This window comes from Mustela nigripes, chromosome X, assembly GCF_022355385.1.
Source record: "Mustela nigripes isolate SB6536 chromosome X, MUSNIG.SB6536, whole genome shotgun sequence".
Lineage (NCBI taxonomy): Eukaryota > Metazoa > Chordata > Mammalia > Carnivora > Mustelidae > Mustela > Mustela nigripes.
Window position 1 is genome coordinate 24,558,722 of NC_081575.1, and position 9,689 is coordinate 24,568,410.

The following is a 9,689-nucleotide window of genomic DNA, read 5'->3' on the forward strand; positions in this document are numbered from 1 at the left end:
TTTTGGTTTTCCATATAAAGAATCATGTCATCTGCGAAGAGAGAGAGTTTGACTTCTTCATTGCCAATTTGGATACCTTTTATTTCTCTTTGTTGTCTGGTTGCTTTTGCTAGGACTTCTAATACTATGTTGAACAAGAATGGTGAGAGTGGGCATCCTTGTCGTGTTCCTGATCTCAACGGGAAGGCTCTCAGCTTTTTCCCATTGAGGATGATATTTGCTGTGGGTCTTTCATAGATAGATTTTATGAAGTTCAGGAATGTTCCCTCTATCCCTATATTTTGAGGTGTTTTAATCAGGAACGGATGCTGGATTTTGTCAAATGCTTTTTCTGCATCAATTGAGAGGATCATGCATGAAACTTACATCTAAATAGGGAAGTTAGTATATGAAGGCCCTAAATGGAAGTGAATGTGTGTATATGTGTACATACACATGCACACACACACACATATATTTAGTATTTATGTATAATATATATTACATATATTCATATATAAATTGTATATAATATATAAATATATAATATATATGATTATAATAGAAATCATAGTTTATAATGATATATTATATATCATAAATTTAATTGTAAATTATATGCTTACAATTATAAATTTTATTTAAGATATATAATATATTCATTTATTTATATGATATATAATATATAAATATATAAAAATAGATTTATTTTATAAAATAAATCAAACTACTTTATAAAATAAATTTACTTTATAAAAATTATATGAAAATAAAATATATTTATATAATTATACATCATATGCTATAAATTATATATTATTAATTATAAATTATAATTTATTGTAATAATTAATTATTATTTATATAATATAAAATATATGATTGTAAATAAAAATGTATATGATTTTTATATGACTATATTTAGTTATTTATATATTTTATGTATTTATGCATAAATATATATTACATATGATATATATGATTTATATATGTTTTTACATATTTTATATATATATACACACACATATAAAATTGCTGCTGACTGTTATATACTGATGCTACTGACTCATATATAAATTATATATATAATATATACAATCCGTATATATCAATCAGTAGCATTTATATATATAAATTATATATGATATATATAAAATATGTTATATATAAATAATATATGTAATATATTTTTATATATTTAATGTTTATATAACTTTTGGTGTTTATAATTTTGATATCTCTATAATTTGTTATATATAATTTTAGTATGTATACAATATTATATTAGGCTTTCCCTATTTATTGTGAATCAAGTCCATACAGAGTGATTGTTTTTGTGAATGTACAACTTTATCTTTGTAGGATCTATATATTCACTAAGTTTTACAACAAGTATTTATGGAGTTACTACTATGTGTGCCAGTTGTTGGATTTATAGTCGTTGGTGTCTATAAGCAGACACCATTCTTTCCTTCATGGAGCTTTTGTGAGGTTGACTTTCCCCTCTAGCTCCGAACATGAAAATTGAGTATATTGCCATTGACTGCAAAGGTGTCTCACCACCTGGGGTATCCTAAGAGTGCTAGCTGAAGGGAGTGTAAATTGGTGCAATAATTTTAGAGAAAAAAAATACTGACAGTACTTATACAAGCATATTATACATACTGTATTCATCATCAACATTCTCTTGAATAATATCTCAGAAATTTTCACATATATCCATATGGGCACATCATTGCTGTGACATTTGTGATGGCAGTGAGCAGGAAACAACCCGAGGTGTCCATTATTCCAAATGTGGATAGATACTTTATGGTGAAATTCATCATGAAATGTTACACAGTAGTTAAAAACAGATTAGATAAGATAGAATTTACCTTACTTTCATGAAACAGTCACAGCATAAGTGTTCTAAAGCTGACATGATAACTCTACTGTTTTTGGAACTCAGAATAATTCTTTTTTGTTCAGCTACCTTAAATATATAGCTTTTATCTTGTGACCTAAGATGCCTACCCCACTCCTACTACTTGTCTAAATTCCAGATAGCACAGGAGGAGGAGATAAATACAGGACATTTTAATTGCCTTTTAAAGAATTTGCATATGTCACTTCATTTACATCTTATCGGCCAGAACCAGCTTTCATGGCCACATTTAGCTACAAAGAAAGCTGAGAAATGAAATCTTTATTAGAGTATTCATTGTCCAACTAAGCTTTATTGTTATAGAGAAAGTGGAGTATGGTTATTGAGAGATCAATTCCTATTATGTACCTAACACAAATCATTTTACATTTTTTATACTGAGTCTTTGAAAAGTGGTATGTATTTTTACACTGCTAGCATGTCCTAATTTGGACTAGCCACATTTCAAGTTCCCAGTACCCATATGTGTCCAGTCCTCATCATATAGGACAGCACATTTCTAAACAGAACTTATCCATCTACTGCTAAAATCTTAATCCACTCTGCACAACTGTAATTTCTCTGGTCGTTTCAGTTGCCTACTAAGCTCTTCAAAATATTTCATTCTGTAGTCAGTGATTAGGTACTAATTTAGCCACAATAGTTAATATTAGCATTTTCCTGCACCAAAAGCACAGAACCAAGAAATAACTCCTTTTGCCTTCTACAAAATGAAAACCAAAACTGAAACCAAAACAGTAGAAAATCATAGCACGACCCCAAAAGAAAACTAAGAAAAACTTTAGTGAGAATTTATCATTTTATATGTAAGTTATGGCTTATAATTTGACTTTTTGCAGCAATACTTCATAAACAGTTTTATAGATTTATTACTTTACATATGTTCACTTATAAGAAAATGTGCTTTGCAAAAAATACTAAGGGCATGAAGTTTGTTGTAATTTACACTTTCATGTTGTCATTGTTTTTGATCAATTAATCATAGAGAGAGGATTTGACAATATGAAGAGCATGTGGAATAGTGATGAGTTGAGGAGTCAAGGAAGTTGAAAGCCAACTGAGACTTGTTGGATAAAATCAATCATTTTTAAGAACACTGTTTTTTTTTTTTTTTTTTAACTATTGCTACTTCCTTGATAGGGTAAATCCAAAACCTATGAAGAACATTCATGCTGTGATTCTTGCTGAAAATGTCAAATTTAACTATAAAGAATTATGAGTTAGAATGAAATTGACACTAATAAAAGCAGCTACACATCTCAGAGTTTTTGCAAGACTGGAAGAATGTTATGTTTACTTCAAAGAAAGATGCCTTATCAATTCTACTGGTGTCGTCACCCTCAAGTATTGCTTATTTCTGCTGATGCTACTGACTCATAATCAGTGCTGCCAATGGTCTGCAGTGAGCTATCCACAGACTTTTGCTTTCTTAGTATCCTTCATGACTACTTTTAAGATAAATAAGAGAAAATTTATAGTGTGTGACCAAGAAAGAAAGTATATTTTTACACAGTTAACTGACCTATTTGGTTATCAAATAACAAAAGACTTGTTTTCATTAGCGCCTTGTTCTAGTAACTGATCATATAAGCTGTATACTATATAGGGAGAGGGTTTTACTGCTAAAGTTAGTAAGTCTTTGTACATTCTAGCTTGTGTCCTTTATTATATAACGTTCATTCAATACATTTGTAACCCCGAAGTTCAGTACTTCCACTATTTATGTACCATGAAAAGTATGTCACAAACCATGCAGAATGATAGGACAAAATTTGTGTGGTATTTTTGATTAAATAGAATTATTAAATGCCATTTTAAGTCATTTAAATTTTTAAAATATAATCTATGTCTAATCAAGAAAATATTATACTTTGATATTTCATTATTTGATTTGATTTAAATGTTTGCTAAACTAAATATTTTATGCAATAAAAAATAGCAAACCCAATTCCAGGAAAATACTCATTTTTAGAATAAAAAAATTTCTTGATCTTTAATATATTTGTATTTTGTTTGCCTTGAAATTAAGAATTTGCAGATTTCTTTGAAAACCAATATTTATTTTTTATAAGTGGCAAATTACAACAATCACATGCTTTTTAGGGCTATTAATAAATGTCTATTTATCATTCATTGAGTCACTGTTTTATACAAACATATATCTGATATTTCATGCTCACAGGCTCATTGTCTGTAGAAATGCATATAAAATTAAGAGAATCTCTAATTTATGAACAAATAATACTAAGTATGGATAAGTGGTAAGAAATACAATGCAAAGGAAAACCTTATGCACTGACTTTTATCAGAAAAAGTTTTCTGAAGAAAAAAGGCTTGAGGAAATAATGGTCATAGATTGGCTAATATGAAATGCTATAACTTGGGCTTAGAGGCACATAAAGGTAAAAAATATATAGAGAGATATATTTCTCAATCTGAGGCTAAGAATATATCATTCTTTCTGAAAATTATTTTTTACTACTTCCAAGAATTATATGTCTGAAAAATTTTCATGATGCTGGTTGCATCAGTTTTGTTCAATTTTGAGAAGAAAATGAACAGTTCTGCTAGCTTTTATTGTAACAACTTGAGTATGAAATATATTGTCATGCTTTTAAATAATGGTTTTGTTTGCAGAGTAGATTTTGATTTTCAGTCAAAATTTTATATGCTGACTTTATTGAATGATTTCAGAATTATCCATTGACTGCTGAAAGACAATGTTCACAATTGTACCAATGCTTCATTGAAAGTAATATAATAATTAAAGATGGTTTGAATAGTATATGCAGTATTTGTTTTGTATGCAGTATTTGTTCATATAAATTATGTTGGAGCACTATCATAGCATGCTCCCTCCCAATTTTTCTGCAACAGTTATGCCAAAGGCTACTTTTAAAGTGGTTATACTTATCTTTATTGGGTCTTCTGGTACACAGTTGTACAATTATTATGACTACAAATGTAATTACTCATACCTGGAAAAACAAATGCAGTAGTTTATCAACCTAACAGGAGCACTGAAATTCTGTACTATGATATGAACAAACAAACAAAAAAGATGGTTATTTGAAACAAGACTTTAAAAAAAAATAAAAACATTAGAATGATAAAGATTTTAGACTTAGTTAAGTATCATATTTAGGTGACATAATATCAATTTCATTTACTAACATACATGCATCCTGGGACATAATTAAAAATTTTCTTGTGTGGTTTTATTTCATATAATTTTACAGGTCTCGATTATGATAAACAGTGAAACAGCAGTAAAGTTGATAGGCACTATACTTAAATATGTTTTCCAATTACAAGAGAAGTATTAGTTATATTTATAACTTGTTATTGAGATGACCTAGAAAGAACACATATGAATCTATTTTCATGACATTCTGGTAGAGTGAAAGTTTCCCTAAATAGTGGAATCATCTTATTAGACATGTGCAATCTTGAAACTAATTATACTCATTTTAATGATGGAGATAAAAGTATTATCATTATGCTGCTGCTTGATGTATAGGTAATCAGATTTTTAATGAATGGCTGCTCTACTTTCAACTTTTATGATTATAGGAACATATGTGATTGTAGCAACTTCAACCCTCATCTTTTTAAAAATGGAAGATAAAATGGCTGTCATTACCAACCATTTATTCAACATGTTTTTGCTCAGTACCTACTCTTCACAAGAAAGTCTGTGACACAGAGATGATGAAAGCATGACCCTTACTCAAAGAGGTCATGGTCTGATAAGGTAGAAAGATATATACACTATAATTACAATATAATATATGTATAACAGAGTATGTATAAAGGTCTGGCAATAAAATATTTGTTGGTATTTTTTATTTAAATGTCTGAGTTATAAAAGTAATTTTTAAAGTATCAAATTGTCAAAAAGAATGATTATTTTATTCATATTGCAGCATTTTCTGGGAAGGTTTGAAAGGAACTGAGTGCTGGGGTGCCTGGGTGGCTCAGTGGGCTAAAGCCTCTCCCTTCAGTTCAGGTCATGATCCCAGGGTCCTGGGATTGAGCTCCATATCAGACTCTCTGCTCAGCTGAGAGCCTGCTTCCCCCCCCCCCCCCACCCACCTGCCTCTGTGCCTACAAGTGATCTCTGTCTGTCAAATAAATAAATAAATAAATAAATCTTAAAAAAAATTCTGAATGAACTGAGTGCCTACTCTGAGCCAAGAAATTAGACAATTTACTTTTATTTAAGAAATGTGACCTTGCTTGAGGAAGAAAAAAGGCTAGACAATCTTATAATTTTCCTGCACTTTCTTCATTTTCCTATAGTGATTAAGTTGGTGTTTTTTCTTCTTTGCTTCACAGTTTTAATCTGTGTACCTTTCTTCCTAATATTGACAGGATTTTAAAAATCTGTTAAGTAATTTAACAATTGCAAACTAAGTGAAGAGTACATTGGTCAGGTCCTTGGTCAGGTCCTACTTATAAATATAATCACAGGAATAATAGCACTATTTATAATAAGATCTCTGAGAAATTTCTGAACAAGTGTCCTCTTGTGGCAACTGTCTATGACATTAAAAAGATAAATATAAAACTATTTCCTAAGGATCATTCAAGAAATCAGCAAGGCAGGCATGGTAGTCTTTACAAATGGATCAAATGACTTGATTACCCTAAATATCTATACTCTTAGCCACTATCCTCCACTGAGTGAAATTCCTACCAAGAGCCTTTAATCAATTAGGCAAGAAAGTCTCAGCTAAAGAACCCCTACTTCACGACAATGTTATAAGGTTCTTGGCATGGATTTTTAAATCAGATTATGCAGTTGGTATGTGGAATGGGTAAGTATCAAGGAAAGAAGCAAAAAATGCAGCACAAAAAAGATTTTTTTTTTGTTTTTACATTCTATCTTCATTTTTAAAAAATTTTTTGTTAACATTTAATGTATTCTTTGTTCCAGGGTTACAGATTTGTGAATCATCATTCTTACACAATTCACAGCACTCACCATAGCACATACCCTCCCCAATGTCCATCACCCAGCCACCCTATCCTTTCCCCATCATCCCTCCAGCAACCCCCAGTTTGTTTCCTGAGATTAAGAATCTCTTATGGTTTGTCTCCCTCCCTGGTCCCATCTTGTTTCATTTTTCCCTCCCTTGCTCCTATGATCCCACCACCCTGCCTCTCAAATTCTTCACATCAGAGAGATCATATAATAATTTTCTTTCTTTGATTGACATATTTCACTTAGCATAATACCCTCTAGTTCCATCCACGTCATTACAAATGGAAAGATTTCAGGTATTTTTTCATGGCTGTGTAGTATTCCGGTGTGTGTGTGTGTGTGTGTGTGTGTGTGTGTGTGTGTGTGTTTATCACATCTTCTTTATCCATTCTTCTGTTAATGACATCTAGGTTCTTTCCTTAGGATAAATACCCACTAGTGCAATTGCTGGGTCATTGGGTAGATCTGTTTTCAAGTTTTTGAGGAACCTCCATACTGTTTTCCAGAGTCGCTGCACCAGCTTGCATTCCCACCAACAGTGTAAGCAGTGTAAGATGGTTCCCTCTACATCCACATCAACACCTGTCATTTCCCAACTGGTTAATTTTAGCCTTTTAAAAGCTGTTTTTCCACCTATAATGGAAAATTTGTTTCTTTTACAAAATCCTCTGGTATCCTGATTTGAATACTACTGTGGAGAAATAATGTCCTTCAACAACCCAGGTTAACCAAAACATTCCATCAAGGCATTTTCCTAAATAAAAGAACATCTATCAATTAAAATAACATACACCGTTCTCCTAGAAGACAGAAGTGGATGCAGTGTTTCCTTCATTTCAGGCAATATAATCAGCAATCTAAGCAAATATCAAGTGCTGGGCTGAGGAATGTCTTTCCTACATGGAGAACTTCTGTTTTCTATCAATATAAGCCAGTGTCAATAAATACGTAGAAAGTGTGCCACTATTACTCCATCCCATTTCAAAAGCTAACACCTATCTTTAATCACAGCATTTGTTTCCACAGTGTCAAGATAAATCCTTGGAATCCTTCTAGCCCAACACATCATGCAATACCTACCAAATTTTTAGAGATGATCCTTGATAGGAAACCAATTTTTCACTCCAGGAGTAAGATAACCTCAATGAAAATAAGGGTATTATGATTGAAAATTTTTTTCACCATATAAAGATATGCAAAGACAATATAACATCTTTATTTCTCCAGAAATTTACAATCTGATCTTTCTGAAAGATAACATACATTGGGTAGCAAGGTCAGAGATGGATGGAGGGATAAGAACTACTAAATCACTTTCTAGCCTGATAAACGAAGGCTGATATTTATTCAGTAATTCAAGAACTTCCCTTTTATGACTCAGTTTGATGGACTCAGATAAGTTCTTAGTCTTTCATAATTCCTCTACTCTTCTACAAGATGGAATCTGGATATTTAAAGAAGGGATATGCTTATGGAATTTCACTGTGATGAAGACTGATCTCTAGATTCTTTTTTTCCCCCTTTTTTCCACTTTATTTTTTGTTATTTAAATTCAATTAGCCAGGGACGCCTGGGTGGCTCAGTTGGTTAAGCAGCTGCCTTCGGCTAAGGTCATGATCCCAGCGTCCTGGGATCGAGTCCCGCATCGGGCTCCTTGCTCCGCAGGGAGCCTGCTTCTCCCTCTGACTCTTCCTTCCACTCTGTCTGTGTGCTCACTCTCACTCACTCTCTCTCTGACAAATAAATAAATAAAATCTTAAATTCAATTAGCCAACTTATAGTATATAATTAGTTGTAGATGTAGTGTTCAATAGCTTATCAGTTGCATATAAAACCCAGTGCTTGGGCACCTGGGTGGCTCAGTTGGTTAAGCAACTGCCTTCGGCTCAGGTCATGATCCTGGAGTCCCAGGATTAAGTCCCACACTGGGCTCCCAGCTCCATGGGGAGTCTACTTCTCCCTCTGACCTTCTCCCTTCTTATGCTCTCCCCCACTCTCTCTCTCTCAAATAAATAAATAAAATATTAAAACAAAACAAAACCCAGTGCCCTTCACATGATTTGCTCTCCTTAATGCCCATCACCCAATTACTCTATCCCCTAACCCACTTCCCCTTCCACAACCCTCGGTTTGTTTCCTATAGTTAAGAGTCTGTCATGGTTTTTCTCCCTCTCTGATGACTTACCATTCTATTCTCCCTCCCTTTCCCCACAGTCCTCTGTCCTGTTTCTTATATTCCACATATGAGTGAAACCATATGATAATTGTCTTTCTCTGATTTATTTATTTTGCTCAACATGATACCCTCCAGTTAATCCATATTGATGCAAATGGTATGTAGTCATAATTTCTGATAGCAGAGTGATATTCCATTCTATATACATACCACTTCTTTATCCATTCATCTATCAATGGACATCTTGGCTCTTTCCATAGTTGGCTATTGTTGACATTGCTGGTATAAACATTGGGATGCATGTGCCCCTTCTGATCACTATATTTGTATCTTTGGGTTAAGTACCAGGGTAGCTCTATTTTTAACTTGAGGAATCTTCACACCATTTTCCAGGGTGGTTGTACTAGCTTGCATTCAGGGGTACATTTTACATGACCTCAGTCCAAGTCTTGGGAGAGCTCATCCAAATCTCGTGAAATCTCAGGTCCAGTCAGTGAGATCCAGGGGCAAATCACTAGATTCCTGCCAGTCACTATTGAAGAATGACTGGACTTGTGTGTTTGCTGGACTGGTAACTGCTAGGGTAAGAGGAATATTGTTTGATCTCTCAGGTTGATGTG